We start from the raw sequence: 24,270 nt of genomic DNA on the forward strand, positions 1-24,270 counted from the left end.
TCCCCTGCCCACTTCCTGCCCCTGATTTTCCGCAGGGGCTGCCCGTAAGCTACGCCAGTGGGAAACCAGAGTGGGGAGGAAGCTGCCAGTGCCATCTGCTGCAGAGCCGGGGGACATTGAAGCAGGAGGGCACAGGGAAGCAATCTCAGACAAGTACCTTTCTCTCTCCACTTTTTGCTACAAGAGACAGGCACCCCTTCCCCTTGAACTTTCTTTTCCTTCTACAAGAAATCAGTTACATGGAATTTTTTTTTAACGTGAACCATTTTTTAAAAGTCTTTATTGAATTTGTTACAATATTGCTTCTGTTTTGTCTTTTGGTTTTTTGCCTGCGAGGCATGTGGTATCTTAGCACCCCAACCAGGGACAGAACCAGCACTCCTTGCATTGGAAGGCAGTGTCTTAATCACTGGACTCCAGAGAAGTCCTTCATAGAACTCTTTTAAAGAAGCGATTCTAAACAGCAAACTTGTCCCCTTAACTCTATTAATAGACCTCAAAGAGTTCTATACCTCTCTTCCATACCTGAAGAAAGATCACTGTACCTTCTTCACCTGCTGCTGAGTAGAAAGTAATTAATGAATGTGGTCATTTCACTCAGCAAATATTTATTCAGTACTAAGCAAGTGCACAACAGACCACCCCATGAGAACCATAGACGACCCAAAGTCAGATGAGGACCCATCACCAGTGCATCTCTGGATCCCTGGCATCCATTTCTGCTTTCTCCTCCAGCATGTACTCAGGCACAAGTTGGTAACCACGACCCAGGCCTTCTATCAGCACATTCTTGTCTTCTACTCTGTGTAACAGGCTCAGGATGGATCAGCTACTGAAAATAGACCAGTAAGAGTCTTGTTTGGGACTGTTCTGCCAGATTTATCAAGAAAGAGATGCTTTTTGAAAGGAGTTTTTCAGTGAAAAGGATGTGAACAAAAGCCTATGAGAAGGAAGAGGTCCTGCTGAGAAAAGCAGAGCTCAGGAGAGAAGGAGGTGGAGGCCCTGGACTGCCATGCCTGAAGCCTTCTGGACTCAGAGTCCTGAGGTAATACTTGTCTTGTTTTGCTTAAGCTGTGGTTGTCTCTCTTACAACAGGATGAGTCTTGACTCATACATTATCCTCAAGAAGTTTGTGTGTAACAGGGAAGATCGGTGTGTAAATAAAACACTAAATATAAAGTTAGAAATAATATTTTTAAAAGATAAAGACTTCAGGGAACCCAGGTTTACTTACAGAAGTAATTATCTGAACAATCAAGGACATTAAGATGCCATTTGAATTGGGCCCTGAGTCACAGATAAAATGAGACTTGTTGGTTTTTAGGGACGAGCACATAGAGAGACAAACAGAGACATATAAAAGGATATACTCCAATACATTTCCAAATGTTATCCACGGTAATTCCTTGGAGTTGGGATTGGAATTGAGCTTCCTGGATGGCACTATTGGTAAAGAACCTGCCTGCCAATGCAGGAGACATAAGAGGCTCAGGTTCAATCCCTGGGTCAGGAAGATCCCCTGGAGAAGAGCATAGCAACCCACTCCAGTATTCCTGCCTGGAGAATCCCATGGACAGAGGAGCCTGGTGGGCTACAGTCCATGGGGTCACAAAGAGTCAGACACAACCGAAATGACTTAACATGCAAGCCTTCCGGGATTGGAATGGAAAAGGTTTATTTTTAATTGCTTGGTTTGGGCTACAATTTTTATTTTCTCTTTTGTATTCTTTAAATTTGTTACAGCTAGCATGTGTTACTCCTGTAATTTTCTTAAAAAGAAAAAGTATTCAGAAATTTCCTTTAGTTCACCATACAGACCTGTGAGCAGCTGCAATAAACCACCTTTTGACTGTGATCTGCCAAAACAGCGTGCTGAGGAAGGGGGACAGGTAAGCAGAAATAGAACAGAGATATGAATTATGGCAGGGCAATGTATTTAATGACTTTTTAAATAGCTTTAAAATGTGATGAGATACTTTGATCATTTCTTCCTCCGCCGAATGTGATTTGTCCTAGGCCAAATGCAAGTGTGATGTTGATAGTAATTAAAATTTAATCTGTTTTCACACACACACACACACACGATCATGGATGTGTCTCCACTTTTGTTGACTGAGTAGCAACCAGAATGGAATGATGAGCAGGAAGAGAAGGAGGATGTAGTCCATCGTACATGGGAAACACATCAAGTGTTCAGGAGTCCTCCAAATTGTCTACTTCTAAAATCTGTATTTTGCAAGCAAGGAAACTGACCCTTATCCTGGGTCAGGTAAGAAGCATGTGAAAGTGAAAGTCGCTCAGTCGTGTCTGACTCTGCAAGTCCATGGAATTCTCTAGGCCAGAATACTGGAGTGTGTAGCCTTTCCCTTCTCCAGAGGATTTCCCCCAATCCAGGGATCAAACCCAGGTCTCTCACATTGCAGGTGGTTTCTTTACCAGCTGAGCCACAAGGGAAGCCCCAAAATACTGGAGTGGGTGGCCTATCCCTTCTCCAGCACATCTTCCCAACCCAGGAATTGAACTGGGGTCTCCTGAAGTACAGGCAGATTCTTTACCCACTGAGCTATCAGGGAAGCCCTGATAACAAGCATGTAGGGGCTGAGATCTGACTCATACAGTCCTGGTCCAGGGCTCCTAATACATGGCTTCTCCACAGGAACGATGATGAATGGTCTCTATGTACAAACATCCTTAAAGAATTAGAAGCCCTAGCCTGACTACAAATAAGAAAGTGAGAAGTAAAAGTTTCCACTATTTCACACCCATCCTCCACAATCATCTGGTGTACAGCTGGCAGAGGTCAGGGGGTACATGTACACCCATAATCTTGACTTCAGCATCAGACTAATTCAGAGATACTCAGGACATCTGGCTTGCTTCTGGGACAGTGTATCTGCTGCCCTGTGCCAGGCAGGATGTGATCTACCAATATTCTAATGCTGAAATGAGACAGCTCAAGCAACAGCTGATTGCACTCCATGAGAGCCACTAAAATCTGACAGCAGGTGTAGTCACCAATTTTGACCATAATGATGGCAATAAGGAGACTTTCTGTTAAAGGGACAAGAGAACAGATACCTGGCAGCAGGCACTGGAAAAAAAGCAAGACAGTTTTAAACAAGTACCGCATGTGGTGACTCATTAGATGTTGAGAGCTAATAAGAGGCTGCAGGTTTTTAGCTTAGCACTAATGCTGCGGGCAGCAGGATCTTGTAACATCTAGAAATTGAAGATGAATCAGGAGGTGGTGATAAATCCGGCGCTGATGCCTGGTGTGTAGAACTGTTATATTTTTAGGATAAAGGCAAAGATGTAAAAATCCAAGAGAGTGTGGAGTGAAGCAGATATGTTGAGAGATCTGCATGCTTGTGTATTCATTCATTCACTGAGCAAGGGCAATGCCCCAGGTAGCATCTAGGTACAATTAGCCAGACAAAGATGACAAAGTGTGGTGGGTGCTGGCATCCTAGAAATGCAGGACATGATGAGGGTGTGGCTTAGAGAAATGAAAAAATTCCAGTGGAGGTGCCAGCCCAGGACAAGAAGGAAAGGTATGGTAATGAAAGAGGAAGGGAATTTCCACCAGGAGGGACTATAAGAAGGACTAGAGCTGGCAGGAGCTGAATGGTTAGTGAGGATGAAGAGGCAGGTGGGCCCAGATCCTTATGCTCCATACAAAAGCATCTCTGTTCGTCTAGACAAGAGAGCTATTTGCATAGCTGCCATTTCTAAAAGGCAGCCCGCTAAGCAACATGTGTGTTTTGAGAAACTCCTACCAGTCATGCAGTGAATAAGATAAAGTATCCCCCTCCCCAGAAGCTTGTCATTGGTGGAGGAACTCAGACAGTGGACCCTCAGAAGAAGAAACATGCCAGCTGCTGGAGAGGAAATGAAGGAGACTGTGATGGAAGTGGGTGAGTGAAGGCTGGGGATGCAGAGCCCTGGACATCCACCATGGCGGCTCTTGTGGAGGGGATATTTGAATTGAAGTCTCAGCAGTAGCAGGCTTCCCAGGAGGCACTAGTGGTAAAGAGCCCACGTGCCAGTGCAGGAGATGTAAGAGACTCAGGGTCAGTCCCTGGGTTGGGAAGATCCCCTGGAGTAGGAAATGACAACCCACTCCAGTATTCTCCCAGTATTGTCCTGGGAAATCCCACGGACGGAGATGCCTGGCTTGCTACAGTCCATGGGGCCACAAAGAGTCAGACGTGACTGAGCACACACACACACTCAGCAGTGAGAAGGGAGGCCTGTGAAGCATTCCAAGCAGAAGGACAGCCAACTCCTTGAGACAGAAACCAGCTTGCATGTGTTCACCACCCAGAAATGAGGCCCATGTGGCCAAGAGGAAGGTTGGAGCGAGGTTTAAAGGATATGACGTGGGAGAGATGAGGAAGACCAAGGGAAACTTGAAGGAAGAGGCCCAGATGTCCAGGTTGGCCCCAAGTAAACCCAGTTACCACTCTGGAGCCCCGTGTACCAGTAATAACACCCTCTCTCCCTCTGTAACGCTTATGGAGTAGGGCAAGGAGGTGAGATTTGCCATTCAGATGACATTGTTTATAGTCCCTTACCATGTAAAAATGCCTCCTACCATAGTTGGCACTTACAGCTGGCTTTAATGAAACTCAAACAAAAGACTACTATCAAGGGACTTCCCTGGCTGTCCAGAGGTTAAGACTCTGCACTTCCAGTGCAGGGGGTGAGGGTTCAATCCCTGGTGGGGGGACTAAGATCCCACATGCTGCAGGGTGCAGCCAGGAAAAAAAAATAAATAAATAAGACTACTATCAAATAAGGAGGCAGCAGACTGAGATTAAGAAGAACATGACTTCAGAGCAAGACAGAGGCAGATACAAGTCCTGACTGTCTATGTGCTTCATGAACTCAGGTAAATTACTTAGCCTCTCTAAGCCTCTGATTTATCATCTGCAAAGCAGAAACAATAATAACCACCTGGGTGCCTTTAAAGCATTATGAGCAAGGAATGCAAAGCATTGCTTGGTGCAGAGTATTTCAATATCATAAACATAAACAATGCGTGCGTGCTAAGTCAGTCATGTCCAACTCTTTGCGACCCTATGGACTGTAGTTGTCCAGGCTCCTCTGTCCATGGGATTCTCCAGGAAGAATGCTGAAGTGGGTTGCCATGCCCTCCTCCAGGGGATCCTCCCAACCCAGGGATTGAACCCATATCTCATACATCTCCTGCATTGGCAGGTAGGTTCTTTACCACTAGTGCCACCTGGGAAGCCCCAATACAGTTTCTTTAACACCATTTCAAAAAACCAATCAGATAAGATCAGATCAGATCAGTCGCTCAGTCGTGTCCGACCCTTTGCGACCCCATGAATTGCAGCACGCCAGGCCTCCCTGTCCATCACCAACTCCCGGAGTTCACTCAGACTCACGTCCATCAAGTCAGCGATGCCATCCAGCCATCTCATCCTCTGTCGTCCCCTTCTCCTCCTGCCCCCAATCCCTCCCAGCATCAGAGTCCCTTCCAATGAATCAACTCTTCGCATGAGGTGGCCAAAGTACTGAAGTTTCAGCTTTAGCATCATTCCTTCCAAAGAAATCCCAGAGCTGATCTCCTTCAGAATGGACTGGTTGGATCTCCTTGCAGTCCAAGGGACTCCCAAGAGTCTTCTCCAACACCACAGTTCAAAAGCATCAATTCTTCGGTGCTCAGCCTTCTTCACAGTCCAACTCTCACATCCATACATGACCACAGGAAAAACCATAGCCTTGACTAGACGACCTTTGTTGGCAAAGTAATATCTCTGCTTTTGAATATGCTATCTAGGTTGGTCATAACTTTCCTTCCAAGGAGTAAGCATCTTTTAATTTCATGGCTGCAGTCACCATCTGTAGTGATTTTGGAGCCCAGAAAAATAAAGTCTGACACTGTTTCCACTGTTTCCCCATCTATTTGCTATGAAGTGGTGGGACCGGATGCCATGATCTTCGTTTTCTGAATGTTGAGCTTTAAGCCAACTTTTTCACTCTCCACTTTCACTTTCATCAAGAGGCTTTTGAGTTCCTCTTCACTTTCTGCCCTAAGGGTGGTGTCATCTGCATATCCGAGGTTATTGATATTTCTCCTGGCAATCTTGATTCCAGCTTGTGTTTCTTCCAGTCCAGTGTTTCTCATGATGTACCCTGCAAAAAACCAATACTACCTGACAAAGAGATTTTCAAATCATTGTCAACGTCACTTTTTCTACTTTGCATTGAATGTCTGCTGAAAACAATACATTCTCCCCCCAGAGTAGCACACTTGATATGCACATGGAATTTTGCAGAAACATTTATTGAATGGGGCGCTGAATAATTTTTGAGAAGCCATTGAAGGATTCCTTTTTTTTCAAGTCACTTCTTCTTTTAAATATTTATTATTTGGTTGTGTCAGGTCTTAGTTCGGCTTTCAGGCTCTCTAGTTGGGGGCTCGGGCTCCAGAGTGTACTGGGCTTAGTTGCTCGATGGCAGGCGGGGGTCTTCGTCCCTCACCAGGGATCAAATCCGAGTTCCCTATGTTGGAAAATAGATTCTTAACCAGCGGACCACCAGGAAGTCCCAAAGATTCCTTTTAAAACAGAAATTGAGCTGAACCACAGAAATGTAGTTTATCTTCTCCCCCACCCCCACCCCCAGCCCTGGTATCCCAAGTTTCCTGGCAAGGTGACCTAATCTCCCCTCTGAGGCTCACTCGCCTTCTCTAACACTGGTCTAACCAGCCTCACTAAACAAGCAGGTCATAACTGGTCGTCAGTCACAGCAAGGGAGGGGTTACACAGCTTCACAAAAGAAAACTACTGAAGAAAATGATTGAAAGTTATTGAAAGTGTATGATCTCACAGTTCTGGAGGCTAGGAGTTCAGGATCAAGGTCTGAGTAGGGGTGGTTCTTTCTGAGGGAGAACTTGCTCCCAGCCTGCCTCCTGGCTGCCGGCACTTCTCTGACATTGCTTGGCTTCCAGATGCAGGCTTATCTCCTGCACCTTTGTCTTCACGTTTACGTGGCCTTCTTGCTGTGGGTCTGTCCCTTCACCACTTATTTTTATAAGAACACCAGTTCTATTGGAGTAGGGGCTCACCCGCTCCAGGATGACCTCATTTTACCCTAACAAGTCACACCACAACAACCGTATTTCCAAATAAGGTTACATTCTGAGGTGCTGGGGTTAGGACACCAACCTATAAACATGGGAGTGACACAATTCAACCCATCACAAGACCGAAATGAATCTCCTTATTTCACAGTTATTTATGCCCTCTCCAGAAAGAGATTCCATTTGAACTTTCCTAGTTTAGAAAAATGTGAAAGAGTAACTTCCTCAACTTGATAAAGATATCTATTAAAAAATCTATAGCTAATGGCCAGTGCAAAAATATACTTCCTGGTGGAAAAACTCTTAAGTTTTCCCACTAAGATCAGATACAAGATAGGGATGCTCCCTCTGACCACACCAACATTATACTGAAAATTCTAACCAATGCAATAAGACATAAAACGGTATATATGTATGTGTATATAAAGGATATATATATATATATATATATATATATATATATATATATTACACATATATAGAGAGAATGAAAAATAAAACTCTTTTTTGTTTGAAGATGATATGACTGGCAGTGTAAAAATCCAAAAGAGTCAACAAAAACCTATGGAAACCAATAAGTGATAATAATCAGGTTGAAGAATACAAGATTAATATGCAAAACCAATCACTTTCCTATATACCAGCAACAAACAGGTGGAATTGGAAATTAAAAACACAGCACCATTACATTAACACCCCCCAAAATGAAATACTTTGGTATAAATCTAACAAAATATGTACATGAGATATATGAGAAAAACTATAAAACTCTGATGAACAAAATCAAAGGAAAACTGAATAAATGGAAAGATATTTCAAGTTCGTGGATAAGAAGACTTAATATTATTAAGATATCAGTTCTTTCCAACTTAATCTATACAATCAGTGCAATCCTGATCAAAATCCCAGCTTGTTATTTTCTGAATATTGACAAATTGGCTACAAAATTTATATGGAGAGGCAAAACATTCAGAATAACCAATATAATATTGAAAGACAAAATATTGTGGAAAGGAGAAAATTTTAAAAAGGTGAATCATGACCCAAAGGAAAATAAGAAAGAAACACAAAAATGTTGGAGTATCAAATCCACCCATCTTCAGGTCTTACTTTAAAGCTACAATGATCAAGACAGTGTGATATTGATGAAAGAATGGACAACTAGATCAATGAAACAGAATAGAGAGCTCAGAAATAGACCCACATAAATATAATCAAGTAATCATTGACACTTCAGGGCAAATAGATGGGGAAACAATGGAAACAGTGACAGACTTTATTTTGGGGGGTTCCAAAATTACTGCATACGGTGACTGCAGCCATGAAATTAAAAGACACTGCTTGGAAGAAAAGCTATGGCCAACCTACACAGCATGCTAAAAAGCAAAGACTTTACTTTGCCAACAAAGGTCCATCTAATCAAAGCTATGGTTTTTCCAGTACTCATGTATGGATGTGAGAGTTAGACTATAAAGAAAGCTGAGCGCCGAAGAATTGATGCTTTTCAACTGTGGTGTAGGAAAAGACTCCTGAGAGTCCCTTGGACTGCAAGGAGATCCAACCAGTCCATCCTAAAGGAAATCAGTCCTGAATATTCATTGGAAGGACTGACGCTAAAGCTCCAATACTTTGGCCACCTGATGCAAAAAACTGAATCATTGAAGAAGACCTTGATGCTGCGAAAGCTTGAGGGCAGGAGAAGGGGATGACAGAGGATGAGATAGTAGAATGGCATCACCAACTCGATGGACATGTGTTGAGTAGGCTCCGGGAGTTGGTAATGGACAGGAAAACCTGGCGTGCTGCAGTCCATGGGGTTGCAAAGAGTTGGACACGACAAAGGACAGCAAAGACAATATACAGTAAAGATACTCTTTCAACAAATAGTGGGGGGACTTCCCATAAACATAAAAATAAACATAAAAAAGTGAAATTAGAAACAGACCTTACCCCTTCACAAAAATTAATTCAAATCAGATCATAGACCTAAATGTGAAATGCAAAGCTATAAAACTTCTAGAAGATTATATAAGAGAAAATCTAGATGACCTTGGGTATGAAAATGACTTTTCAGATAGCAGCAAAGAAATAATTGGTAAGTTAGACTTCATTACAACTAAAAGATTTGCTCTGTGAAACATGTTGTCAAGAGAACAGAAACACAAGCTGCAGACTGGGAGAAAATATTTGCAAAACCCAACTGTTACCCAAAATATACAAACAACTCTTAAGCCTCAACAGTAAGAAGCAAAGAGCCTGATTTTAAAACTAGACCCATAGACCTTAACAGACTCCTCACCAAAGAAGATATATAGATGGCAAGTTAGCATATGAAAAGATGCTCCATATCATATGTTATCATGGAAATGCAAGTTAAAAGTATGAGCTACTACTATACAGTTATTAAAATAGCAAAATCCAGAATACTGACAACACCAAATGCTGGTGAGGATATGGAGCAACAGGAGCTCTCATTCATAGCTGGGGGATGAAAACTGGGAAAGCCATTCTTGAAGACATTTGTACAGTTTCTTACAAGATTAAGTATACTCTGAAACAATTAAGCAGTTATGCGCCTTAGTATTTACCCAAAGGAGTTGAAATTAAAACCTGCACATCGATATTTATAGTAGCTTAATGCATAATTGTTAAAAACTGGAAACAATCAAGATGTCCTTCAGGAGGTGAATGGATAAACAAACTGTGGTTCATCCATACAATGGAACATTATTCAGGAATAAAAAGAAATGAGCTATCAAACCACGAAAGGTCATGGAGAAACCATAAATGCATATTACTAAGTGAAAGAAATTTTAAAAGGATATATATTGCATGATTTCAACTGTATAGTGTTCTAGAAAAGGCAAAACTATGGAAATAGTGAAAAGATTGGTGATTGCCATAGATTGGTTGAGGATGAAGAGATGAACAGAGCAGTAAAAATACTTTGGGTACCATAATGAATACATCACGGTCCGAACCCGTAGAATGTATAACACGAAGAGTGAGTGGTAAGGTAAACTGTGGACTTGGGGTGACTATAATGTACCCCCCTCCCCCTCCGCCCCATAGTGGCAGGGTTGGGGAGGGGGCAGAACTTGATAATGGGGGAGGTTATGTACCTTTCCCTAAAATTTGCTGTGAACCTTAAACTGCTCTAAAAGTATCGTCTTAATTTTTAAAAACTGAGTCTTTGAAAAAGTTCTTATAGTTACTTGTCATTCCTGTTTAAAAAGATATTTCCTTTGAAAACATTATGCCTTGTTAAAAAAAATATATACAGCACTATACAAAAGAATTAAAAATGGAAAAGCATCTGATGCAGGCCTCCCCACAGGCCCACCCCTGCCACCACTTGTTCTCCAAGTTGACATCTGAGTCTCAAGGGTAATCAGGAACACGGAATTCCTTCCAAAAATCTCTGCGGCTCAGTAGGAACAACTGTTCCTGTTTATAAGGCACATGGTTTGATGAAGATTACATTTATTTTAGATTAGACTGGGGTCTGGCCCTGGGGCTCCAAAAGTCTAAGAGTGAAATTACAAATTTAAACAGCTAGTGTTAGCGGCACAGCCTGCCCTGCCCTGGAGCAGGTGCTGTCCGCGCCCCTCCCACATCCAGGGGGCACCGGTTCTACCGGAAGCATCCACAGCTCCCAGCCAGAGGGCCTCCCCCGGCATAGGCTGAAAGTGGAGGGCGGAGGTGGGGGTGAGCACCCTTTGGAGGAACCCCCAGCACAACCTGGTGGGGTAACTCTGAGAAGAACAAAATCCAGCCCAGCATCCCTAGCCTGGTTAACTTCACCGCCCATGCTTGTAACTTGACCTACAATGTGCCCTTTATTAGCAACCTCCCCTTCTTTTTCTCACTTCCCTTCTTTCCCAGTGTTTCCTGGTTCCTTCTCCTAACTTATACAGTGCTTTAGGATCTGCTGCTGGAGTAACTTAACTAAGACCATTGTTTTCCTAACACTTACTCCCTTCTTCCTTGTTAATGAGAGGTCAATTTTCCTGGAGTTCCCAGCTTTAAGTTCAAGTTCAAAGACTTCAAGGGAGTCTGTCTCTCCCAAGCCCCAAGGAAGGGACTCTGGTTGGTGTAGACCCAGTGCAGGGCTCTGGTTCTACATAAACAGGTGGTTTAGTGAAGACACTGGGGTGGTGGTGGGGAAGTTAGGGGGAAGTCAGGGGGAAGAGCCAACACAGAGGAGGCAGAGCCCTTATCAGATCACACCCAGAGCTGCTCTGCCTCTGGAGTTCTTATTCTGGGAAATATTGATAATTCCTGCCATTCAAAGTAATTTAGTCAAGGTTTATTGTTACCCCAGGCAGAAAGCAATCTACTTAGTACATTTTAATGACTAGAGAATACAAAAGCCACAACCCTTAGAGCGTCAAGAAATTAGATGTGTCCGCTAGAATATGAAAAGGCAAAAAAATATGACATTGAAAGATGAATTCCCAAGGTAGGTAGGTGCCCAATATGGTACTGGAGAAGAGTGGACAAATAACTCCAGAAACAATGAAGAGATGGAGCCAAAGTGAAAACAATGCCCAATTGTGAATGTGACTGGTGATGGAAGTAAAAGAAAAATATTGCAAAGGAACCTGGAATGTTAGGTCCATGAATCAAGGTAAACTGAAAATGATCAAACAGGAGATGGCAAGAGTGAGCATCAACATTTTAAGAATCGTTGAACTAAAATAAACTGGAATGATTGAGTTTAACTCAGATGACCATTTTGTGGGCAAGAATCCCTTAGAAGAAATGGAGTAGCCATCATAAGAGTCTGAAATGCAGTACTTGGATGCAATCTCAAAAACGACAGAATGATCTCTGTTCTTTACCAAGGCAAACCATTCAATATCACAGTAATCCAAGTCTATGCCCCAACCAGTAACACTGAAGAAGCCGAAGTTAAATGGTTCTATGAAGATCTACAAAAACCTTCTAGAACTAACACCTGAAAAAGATGTCCTTTTCATCATAGGGGACTGGAATGCAAAAATAGGAAGTCAAGAGGTACCTGGAGTAACAGGCAAATTTGGCCTTGAGTAGAAAATGGAGTAGGATAAAAGCTAACAGAGTTTTGTCAAGAGAATGCACTGGTCATTCAAACACCCTCTTCCAATAACACAGGAGAAGAATCTACACATGGAAATCACCAGATGGTCAATACCAAAATCAGACTGATGATATTCTTTGCAGCCAAAGATGGAGAAGCTCTATACAGTCAGCAAAAAACAAGGTTAGGAGCTGACTGTGGCTCAGATCATGAACTCCTTATTGCCAAATTCAGACTCAAATTGAAGAAAGTAAGGAAAACCACTAGACCATTCATGTATGACCTAAATCAAATCCCTTATGATTATATAGTGCCAGTGACAAATAGATTCAAGGCATTAGATCTGATAGAGTGCCTGAAGAACTATAGACAGAGGTTTGTGACATTGTACAGGAGGCAGGGATCAAGACCATCCCCAAGGGAAAAAAAAAAATGCAAGAAACAAAATTGTTGTCTGAGGAGGGCTTACAAAAAGCTGAGAGAAGAAGAGAAGCTAAAGGCAAAGGAGGAAAGGAAAGATATACCCATTTGAATGCAGAGTTCCAAGAATAGCAAGGAGAGGTAAGAAAGCCTTCTTCAGTGATCAACGCAAAGAAATACAGGGAAATAAGATGGTAAGACTAGAGATGGCTTCAAGAAAATTAGAGATATCAAGGGAATATTTTGTGCAAAGATGGGTACAATAAAGGACAGAAATGGGATGGACCTAATGGAAACAGAAGATATTAAGAAGAGGTGGCAAGAATACACAGAAGAACTATACAAAAATAATCTTCATGACCTAGATAGTCATGATGGTGTGATCACTTACCTAGAGCCAGACATCCTGGAATGAGAAGTCAAGTGAGCCTTAGGAAGCATCACTACAAACAAAGCTAGTGGAGGTGATGGAATTCCAGTGGAGCTATTTCAAATCCTAAAAGATGATGCTGTGAAAGTGATGAACTCAATAAGCCAGCAAATTTGGAAAACTCAGCAGTGGCCACAGGACTGGAAAAGGTCAGTTTTCATTCCAATCCCAAAGAAAGGCAGTGCCAAAGAACGTTCAAGCTACCACACAATTACACTCATCTCACATGCTAGCGAAGTAATGCTCAAAATTCTCCAAGCCAATCTTCAACAGTATGTGAACCATGAACTTCCAGATGTTCAAGCTGGATTTAGAAAAGGCAGAGAAACCAGAGATCAAATTGCCAACATCAATTGGATCATCAAAAAGACAAGAAAGTTCCAGAAAAGTATCTACTGCTTTATTGACTATGCCAAAGTCTTTGACTGTGTGAATCACAACAAACTCTGGAAAATTCTTAAAGATATGAGAATACCAGACCACCTTACCTGTCTCCTAAGAAATCTGTATGCAGGTCAAGAAGCAGCAGTTAAAACCAGACATGGAACAACAGACTGGTTCCAATTTGGGAGAGGAGAACATCAAGGTTGTATATTGTCACACTGCTTATTTAATTTCTATGCAGAATACATCATGCGAAATGCCTGGTTGGATGAAGCACAAGCTGGAATCAAGATTGCCAGGAGAAATATCAATAACCTCAGATATGTAGATGACACCACCCTTATGGCAGAAAGTGAAGAACTAAAGAGCCTCTTGATGAAAGTGAAAGAGGAGAGTGAAAAAGTTGGCTTAAAACTCAACATTCAGAAAACCAAGATCATGGCATCTGGTCCCATCACTTCATGGCAAATAGATGGTGAAACAATGGAAACAATGACAGACTTTATTTTGGGGGGCTCCAAAACCACTGCAGATGGGTGCTTCAGCCATGAAATTAAAAGATACTTCCTCCTTGGAAGAAAGCTATGACCAACCTAGACAGGATGCTAAAAAGCAAAGACATCATTTTGCCAACAAAGGTCCATCTAGTCAAAACTATGCTTTTCCCAGTAGTCATGTATGGATGTGAGAGTTGGGCTATAAAGAAAGCTGAGCGCCGAAGAATTGATGCTTTTGAACTGTGGTGTTGGAGAAGACTCTTGAGAGTCCCCTGGACTGCAAGGAGATTCATCCAGTCAATCCTAAAGGAAATAAATCCTGAATATTCATTGGAAGGACTGATGCTGAAGCTGAAGCTCCAATACTGTGGCCACATGACAGGAAGAACTGACTCATTGGAAAAGACCCTGATGCTGGGAAAGATTGAAGGCAGGAGGAGGAGGGAACGACAGAGGATGACATGGTTGGATGTCATCACCGATGATGGACATGAGTTTGAGCAAAATACAGGAGTTGGTGATGGACAGGGAAGCCTGGCATGCTGCATTCCATGGGGTCACAAAGAGTCGGACATGACTGAGCAACTGAACTGACTGACTAGAACAGGAATCAAGAGACAAAAGGGGACAGACAGACATCAAGACAAAGGATTCAGTAGAATGGTACAGGGGATGGACTCAAGTTCACCGAATAAGAGTGGCAAACAGCACCAGAACGTGCAGGCCTGAGAAACAGGGCAGTAAGAATGGATAATACGCTGATCTTCCTTTCTCCTTCCCTCCCTCCCCCCTTTTCTCCCTTCCCGCCTTTCTTCCTTCCTTCTTTCCCTCCATCATCTGTGAGCACAGAGTCTATTCCAGGCACTTCTAGGAACTGACACTCAGTAGTGAGCAGGACTGACATAGCCATAGCCCTTGGGAAGCTGCACCCAAGAGAATCACTAGCAAGTTGGAGTCCAGCAGTGCATTTTGGAGCAAGAAGAAGGTGGACCCATGTAGGGCCTGACTAAAACGCTGTGGAGGCACTTGGATGCTCTTTCTGATGCTCTCTTCCCCAAAACATGGACATCTCAACTCTGGGCTTCCAAGGAGCTGAGAATGACTCCAAGCCTCAGGCAGTATCAGTAACTAAGTGTCCCCCAAAGAAAGAAAACCCCTCCAAATCCTCAGTGGAACCCTGTGAACTGGGCAGTGTTTGGTAAAATGGCCCTTTAGAAAAGAAAAATCACTGTTATAAAAAAAAATATATATATATATATATGCTAATGAGATGGAGACTAATATTTGTCAAATGATATTTTTCCTCAAGTAAGAAACAACCTAAGTTGAAGATGTCAGGTAAGATCAGTAAGACAGTTACCTGGAATTCAGTATTGATAAGTCTGTGCTCATTTGGAGAAAAAGTGTTGTGGTATTTTCCCAGGCATGGGAAGGATGTTAGCCAGATACCCATTTGCTATAGCCTAGTGTCAGGAAAACTTGGAAGTAGGGAAGTCTTGACATCCCTCTATCCCTCAGGAAGAAATTATTTTATAACTAAAGGAGAACAGAGACAAAGTGTAAAACTATACTTGTTTCTCTTGGAATTTGTGCCAGAAAAACAGAATCCTGAAGGAAGCACTCATTTCTGAGTGTCAAGCTTATAAATTGATCCAAACATCTCTTAAAAGTAAAGTGCAATATTACTTACACAGTTTGCTGTATGTAAAGTACATTATGCTTTATTATTTATGAGCCATTGAGATTTACTTAACATTTTTATCATTTATACATTTAACCTGTCACACCCTTCTTTCGGCACTGACCTATAGATGTCTGAGTTACCTACTATTATTCTATTTCGTATATACTCTGATTTGCTTTCAAACATGTCAAAAATATCCATACATTTATACTCTCTTTTCAAGGTAATATGACTGATAATTATGTTATAAAAATGTGTGATTATTGCTAAAAATATGTGGTTTTGTGCATGTTATGGAAGCTTAAAGACTATTTGTGATTCATTTATTTATTCATTCATTCAACAAGTATTTGTGGAATGCCTATGACAGGCTAGATGCTAGAATCCTGAGCTAGAATATGTCATTATAAGTTTGTAGAAACTGCTCTTCTGTTGCCTTATATTGGAGCCAGTTCACTGTGAGTTATTAATTGTTGTTGTTGTTCAGTTGCCCAGTCACGTCTGACTCTTTGTGACCCCATGGACAGCAGCACACCAGGCCTCTCTGCCCCTCACCATCTCCCGATGTTTGCCCAAGCTCGATGTCCATTGCACCCAGTTATTAATGCCAAGATCTAAATAAGAGATCAATACAAGATGACCAAAAGAAGTCAAAAAATAGAAGAGGAAGAGCAAGGTCAGATTCAGATACTAAAATTCATAGAATGGAATATATAAAATAAAAATGGCCAAGAGAGAGCATGAAGACCATGAGGAAATCTGAGAGACTGGGAAGCACAGTAGCTGACACATATCAAGGAAAGCACTGTCTAGTCAGTGCTTGCTTGGTGTCAGCCAGTTCTCACTGGCAGAGAGCTGTGTTGGACGGCTTGAGCCTCATCCCAGTTAGCCCTACGAGATCTACCAAGCACTATTTTCCACCACCTGAGCCTCCATCGCTCCATCACAGAGGGCCAATCCCTCTACAGTCTCTGCTTTATGTCCCCCCCACAGGGTTCTAGTTGCTCCCTAATTCTGAAAGCAGAAGTCCAATACTGTATCATGAGACATGACTTGGATTCATCCTAACACAGCACCTGTGGCCCACACTCTTCGGTTCATGACAAGGCAGTCAACCTGAACACCCTTCTCTTCTAAGATGCAGAGGAAAGAACATCACGTCACTGAAGCCAACAAGTTAGAAAAAAGAGAGAATTAAGACAGCAAGGGACAAACTAAGATAACCCCCCAATGCGTGTGCAAATCTCCACAAGAGATGGGGGAGGTTGGCAGGTGCATGCTGAGAGCCCTGGGACCCATGGGACAAACTCTGATCAGTGGTATAGATTCAGAAATTCAGCCTCACTATTTTTCTCAGAAGCAGTCAGGCCCTGTACACTGATTTAAATCAACTATCTAAGTGGATACAAAAGTATGTATCAGTAGGTCAATATTTACATGTAGTCAAAATCCCTGTAATCTTTCCCAGTCTCAAGAGACTTTTAAAAGCCATCAGGAGTTTCCTTGAAGACCATGGACTAAAAATAACCAAGTACTATATTCAATATCCTATGATAAAGCATAACAGAAAAGGATATTAAGAAGGAATATATTTATGTGTATAACTGAATCACTTTGATGTACAGCAGAAATTAACATTGTAAATCAACCATACTTCAGTTTTTAAAATAACCAAAGCAGAAGAGTCTTGAAAGGTTTGTAATACAGGCAGGGGTAAAGCCTGGTGTTCTGACTGTATTCCATGTCATCCAAGTGTTCATGCCAGGCAGATGGAGCTGTGGGGTCTGAGTAAGATGTCTTTTTCAGGATCTACAGTTCTGACTCAGACAAGCACTGGAGTGGATCAGAGCTGACCCAGAGCTGAGTGGTATGAAACAAGGATGAAGACAAGACTAAAACAGTTACAGGAAGTCTGACTTTGGGGCTACGTCCACCAGGCTGACGGCTTCTCCCCTGGCTTCCACTTCTGTTTCACTGATGGAAACCACCCTCAGGACAGCAGAAAGTGGAAGAAGGATGGGATTTTGGCAACAGACCTCAAACATTTTGGTCTAAGGAGTCATTTACATTCTTAAAAGATAAAAATTATTGTGTCTATTGATATAAATAATTAACACAAAAGTTGTGCCCATTGATTTTACCATATTAGAAGTTAAAACTGAAAAAATTATATCTGTTAACATAGATACATGATAAAATAGATTGATATTGATATAGACAATGATACAGAGAAAATTACATCTATTGGGAATTTTTACATTAACTTACTAATGTAGTTGAAAATAATAATTCCAAGATAGAGTAAAATAATTAAAATGCTTTACAAAAAATATATTTTTCCAAACAAACAATCTCTGCTCAGTCACTCAGTTGTGTCTGACTCTTTGTGACCCCATGAACTGTAGCCCACCAGGCTCCTCTGTCCATGGAATTTCCCAGGCAAGAATACTGGAGTGAGTTGCCATGCCCTCCTCCAGGGGATGTTCCCAACCCAGGGATCCAACCCACATCTCCTGCATTGCAGGCAGATTCTCTACCATTAGTACCACCTGGGAAGCCCAAAAAAATAATAATTAGTGATAAACTTATAGGGTTTACATTTTTGCAAATCTCCTTAATATCTGGCTTGACAGAGGACAGCTGGATTCTCATATCTGCTTCTACGTTCAATCTGTTACCACATCACATCATGCGGTCCCTGAAAAATTCACTGTATACTCCAGACAAAATTAGAGAAAACAACACAAGTAGCCATGAAAGTTCTTAGGATACCAGAGAGTCCCCACACAGCTTTGGAAACTGCTGTCTGAACTATTTATGCTCCTGACTCTCTCCCTTCTAGATGGCAAGTTGGCAGCGGTTGTGCCGCCTGGTTGCACCTCCCGTTGGGTAGCCAGCCCTCTGCACCCATTGTATTTTCCGCTCAGCCCTTCCCTGAGTCTGGGAGTGATGGAGCCTCCCTGGTGTTGGTGCTTCACATGCCCTCTTGGTGACTCTTAATCTTGCCCATACCTTTCTTTGTAAATAGACCTTTCATTAACCTCTCATCAGTCTTATTTTTTTTCATGTGTGAACATGGTGGGCAGATTCTAAAGTGGCCCCCACAACCCCCCTTCCTGGTGTTCATGCCTGTGTGCAATGCCCTCCCGTTAAGAATGTGGCAAAAGTGTTGGGGCATCAGTCCCGTGGGTGCGTGATGTTATACATGACACTTTTTGCTGACAAGTGTATCCTAGAGTCTCTCCTTGATGGAGGAAGTGGTCATGTGGGAAAAGTGATCATGTAACTAGGACTACAGGCAGCCTCTGTGTGTGTGTATAGCCTCCAGCTAACAGCCAGCAAGAGCTAAACCCCACCCTACAGCCATGGGGAAATGAACTCTGAGCTTCAAAGGGATTCTCCCCCATTTAAGCTCCCAGATGAAAGCACAGCCCAGGCCACACCTTGATTCCAGTCCTGTGAGACCCTAAGCAGAGGATGTAAGGTTTGGTAAGATTCCTGCTCCACAGAAACTTAAATAACATAGGCATGTTGTGTTAAGCTGCCAAGTGTTTGGTAATTTGTTACACAGTAATAGGTAACTAAATCAGTGCCATTTTCCTCCCTAATCCCTGGCTCATAGACCATCTACACACTAACTAAAAAAATTTTTTATCACTGCTGTCCAATTTTTAGTCACCTTCCTGGTATTCATTTTCATGTCACATGACAGCTACAAGGGAAGTAACAACTAATATGTGCAGAAGAGTATAGTACACACTTGGGGGTTTTGTTTTTTAAAACTCAGCACCAGTTGACTTTTCTCTGGGTCAGTAGGATGTAGTATATCAGGTTTATACATGCAAGACTCATGCTTTTAATTCCGTAGAAATTTATATTAGTACAATGTACACAGAATAGTTGCATGTGGCACAATATACAGTGTACATATGGTTTAAAAAATTATAGTATCATACATGACCCACCACCCAGGTCAAAAAACTTGTATTACAAAAACCTTTGATGTTAACTATCTGGGTGTTCATCTAAAAGCATATTGTCTTGCCTCCCCAACCAAGTAACCAGTATCCAGTATTTGTGCTAATCACTCTCTTACCTTTTGTTGACAGTTATCAACTATATATGTTGATATATATCATTTTTTAAATGCCTTTGTGCATCACTCATACATATAAGTGCATGTGTGTGAGCTCAGTTGCTTCAGTAGTGTCTGACTCTTTGTAACTCTTTGATAGCCTGCCAGGCTTCTCTGTCCGTGGAATTCTTCAGGCAAGAATATTGGAGTGGGTTGCCATGCCCTCCTACAGGCCCAGGGATTAGGTCTTCCCGACCCAGGGATTGAACCCATATCTCCTGAGTCTCCTGCATTGCGGGCAGATTCTTTACTGTTAAGCCACTGAGGAAGCCATACTTATATCAGTTCAGTCACTCAGTCATGTCTGACTCTTTGCAACCCCATGGACTGCAGCACACCAGGCCTCCCTGTCCATCACCAATTCCCAGAGCTCACGCAAACTCATGTCCATTGAGTCGGTGATGCCATCCAACCATCTCATCCTCTGTCACCCCCTTCTCCTCCCACCTTCAATCTTTCCCAGCATTAGGGTGTTTTCAAATGAGTCAGTTCTTACATGTTCCATACATATATACATAAATGTGTATATGAATATATGTATGTGTACATGTACACATTACTTAATTATTTTGAAAGGACATTGACTTTTACTTTAAGTGACACCAGAGGTCATTGGAAGGTGTTGAGCAGAAGTGTGACCTGACTCCACCCGTATTTTAAGAGGACTACCTGCTTTCAGGTTGCAGATAGACTACAGAGGACAAGGGATGGGGGGAGATCTTTGGAAATGGGGACAACACGTACATACATTCATATGTACACATAAGTATACATATGTATGGCTTCCTCGGTGGCTCAATGGTAAAGAGGAATGCAGGAGACTCAGAAGATATGGATTCCATCCCTGGTTTGGGAAGATCCCCTGAAGGAGGGCATGGCAACCCTCTCCACTGTTCATCTGCAACTTGCTTTTGTTTCTCAATATTATTTTGAGATTCATCCATGTTGCAGGTGTAGCTGTAATTCATTCATGTTTTACTGTACCTAAACTTGGTTATCCATTCTTCTATCTATGTATATTTAACTTATCTTCAGTTTTTGTTGTGAACAATTTGCTATACACAGGAGCAGGAATTTCTCAACTCCAGGTGTATAGTTAGGAGTGAAATTGCTGGATTGCAGGGTGTGTTAATTTGCACCTTCACCAGATACTTCCCCATGCTTCTCCAAGGTGGTTCTGCCACTGGATGCTCTTACAAGCTGTATGCAAGGCTTCTTCTTGCTCCATATTTTGTTGATGAGTCTGCTGCTGCTGCTGCTGCTGCTGCTGCTGCTAAGTCGTCTCAGTCGTATCTGACTCTGTGTGACCCCATAGACAGCAGCCCACCAGGCTCCCCCGTCCCTGGGATTCTCCAGGCAAGAACACTGGAGGGGGTTGCCATTTCCTTCTCCAACACATGAAAGTGAAAAGTGAAAGTGAAGTCGCTCAGTCGTGCCTGACTCTTAGCGACCCCCATGGACTGCAGCCCACCAGGCTCCTCCACCCATGGGATTCTCCAGGCAAGAGCACTGGAGTGGGGCTAACATACCTTTAATTATTTTGTGAGGACATTGACTTTTTCTCTAAGTGACAACAGAGGTCAGTGGAAGGTGTTGAGCAGAAGTGTGACCTGACTCCATCTGTATTTTAAGTGGACTACTGGCTTTCAGGGTGCACATAGACTACAGGGGACCAGGGAGGGGATGGTGGGAATCTTCGGAAGTGGAGACAATAATTCAGGTAGCGATGGTGTCGGTCTGAACCTGAATAACAGCATAAAGTTAAGGAGATTTCAAGACTGGGCCACAGAGCTTGCTGATGGACTGTCTGTGTGCTGGGGGAGTTGCCAAGGATGACTCCAGCATTTTCTGCTTGAGCAGTTCTAAGGGTAGAGATGCCCTAAACCAAACTGGGGAAGGATGCACTGATCAGAGCTGAGTCTCAGAGCTCCTAAGTTTGAGATGTTGGTCAGGCATCCCATGGATCTGTTGAGTGGCTGTCGTGTGAGAACGGTGCAGGTCCTCCCTATCAGCACTGTGGATGTCCAAGGATGGATTACTTTTTGTCGTGGTGCACCCTGTGCATCGTTAGATGTTTAGCAGCATCCCTGGCCTCTACCCGCTCAATACAAGTGGCACCCACGCCCCGCCCTCCCAGTGGTGACAACCAAAAAACTCTGTAGTTATTCCTAAGTATCCTACAGGTGGGGGTGAGGGACATAAGTGTCCTCAGGTAAGAACCACTGAAATGGAAATGGGTTATGAAGACAACCCAGAGCTGATAACTTTGGGAGTCATTAGCATTAAAATGGTGTTTAAAGTCATTGAACCAATAGATACCACCAAAGTGTAGATGTAAAGAGAAGATGTCCAATGGCTGTGGTTGGGGGTAGAAATGCACCAGAATTTTGCAGTCAGAGAGATAAGGAGAAACCAGCAAAGATTTAGCAAAAGAAACAAATAAGTCAGGTGTGAGGAACCAAGACAATGTGATGTCCAAGTGGGAAAAAGTTTATCAGAAAAAGAGAATTCAAAAAGACACATGTCTTTCAGTGTTCATTGCGGCACTATTTACAATAGCCAGGACATAGAAGAAACCTAGATGTCTATCTACAGATGAATGGATAAAGAAGTTGTGGTATGATGGAATATTATTCAGCCATAAAAAGGAATGAATCTGAGTCAGTTGAACTGAGGTGGACAAACCTAGAGCCTGTTATACAGAGTGACGTAAGTCAGAGAAAACAAATATTGTATATTAACATATATATATGGAATCTAGAAAACTGGTACTAATAGACCTATTTGCAGGGCAAGAATATGGACAAAAAGATGTAGAGAACAGACATGTGGACCTGGGTGGGGGAAGGGGAGAGTGGGTTGAATTGGGAGACTGGGATTGACATATATTCACTACCATGTGTAAAATAGATAGCTAGTGGGAAGCTGCTGTGTAGCACAGGGAGCTCAGCTTGGTGCTCGGTGATGACCTAGAAGGGAGGGGGAGTGGGAGGGAGGTTCTTGAGGGAGGGAACATATGTACACTTATGACTGAGTCACATTCTGTAATATGGGCAGAAACCAACACAACATTGTCAAGCAATTATCCTCCAATTTAAAAAAATAAAATTAAAAAAGACGGTATGTACAACTGAATCCAACAGACCTACTAAAACAGGATTGAGAATTGATCATTTGATTTGCTGTCATGAAAGGTACTGATGACCTTGACATTATCTATCTGTAAGTTGCTAAATACATTACTAACTTAACAACAAGAGACTGGTCTTCTGTCTATTACCAGCACCATTCCTTTATCTGTTAAAACAACTAAAACTAAACAAACCTAACATAAGACTATTTACTTTTTGTTGATTTTCACAAGTGATCTTTTGACATATCTGTTTGATTGGAGCAAACATGTTTCTAATTGATTCCAGAAGTAAAGGAAAATAATTAGAGACATAGAGTACAATTGTTTTTTCAATGAGCTTTCTGTAAATGGACAGAGCAGAATCAGGCATTAACTAGAGGGAGAAGTGGAGTCATGATGGGAAAATGGCAGGGCATGTTTTTATAATGATGAAAAAACATCAAATTCAGAGGGAAGCTCCGATGACGCAGAGGAGAGTGGAGAAAATTGTTAGAGTGATACCTTTGAGTAGGTGAGAGAAGTCTGAGTCATGCTGTGTGTGTTTCAGTGTATTTCGTAGATGCTGAGAGTGTTAAGTTTGAGATCCACACAGCAGGGGCCATATTCTCTAGGTAATTTCTGTCCAGTGGGTGCTTACAGCTTCTTCCTCAAAGCAGGAGGCTTTTCTCTGACTAGAAGAGAAGATTTGCCCCCCTCCAAATTTTGGCCTTCCCTCCCTCAAGTACCCTCAGGCAACAATGGATGGAACTAGAATGTCAGTACCCTGGATCCTTCTCCCTTGGGAGAGGACAGTCCTGAGGAGGTTCTGTGCCATCCAAGAGCTCCAGGGGGTATGGGCCCAGTCCCCCAAGCAGAAGTCTGCTCTTTACCTCCTGCTATACTGGCTGATTGCTCTCCCCACCTCACTTCACTTCCTGGACTCACTTCCTAGATAAGCTACTTACACCCAAATCCTTGTTCCAGTGTCTATTCTGGAGAAACTCAACCCAGAGCAGTGTAAATTCAATCAGCGTTAGACACCTGATGGTGGGAAAGACGGAGGGCAGGAAGAGAAGGGAGCAACAGAGGATGAGATGGTGGGGTGGCATCACTGGCTCAATGGACATGAGTTTGAGCGAATTCCAGGAGATAGTGAAGGACTGGGAAGCCTGGTGTGCTGCAGTCCATGAGGTCGCAAAGAGTCAGACCTGACTTAGCAACCGGACAACAATAAGCCCCACTTACTAGTCAGTAGTGCAGTGCTTCTTACAAGCTGTAGAGAAAAGTTGTCATCCTGAAGTAACTTCACACAATGTCTCTGTGCCTGAGCAGATTTCAACTGAGAGAATACTGCAGCCCAGAGGAGTGTTTATCTTGACTCAAATGGCCCGTGTCTGTGCCTGAGTGCCACTCTCTGTCACATCGGTGTGACAGC

At 42.6% G+C, this 24,270-nt stretch overlaps 1 long non-coding RNA gene across 1 annotated transcript; it reads left to right on the plus strand.

The window, feature by feature from the left end:
• Positions 1-628: 628 nt before the first annotated feature.
• LOC123331015 lies at positions 629-17,712 on the plus strand. Its single transcript, XR_006547403.1, has 4 exons — positions 629-1,045; positions 1,744-1,889; positions 3,817-3,914; positions 17,395-17,712. It is a non-coding gene; the product is annotated as an uncharacterized LOC123331015 (long non-coding RNA).
• Positions 17,713-24,270: the final 6,558 nt, after the last annotated feature.

The sequence above is a fragment of the Bubalus bubalis genome, chromosome 21 (genome assembly GCF_019923935.1).
Source record: "Bubalus bubalis isolate 160015118507 breed Murrah chromosome 21, NDDB_SH_1, whole genome shotgun sequence".
Classification (NCBI taxonomy): domain Eukaryota; kingdom Metazoa; phylum Chordata; class Mammalia; order Artiodactyla; family Bovidae; genus Bubalus; species Bubalus bubalis.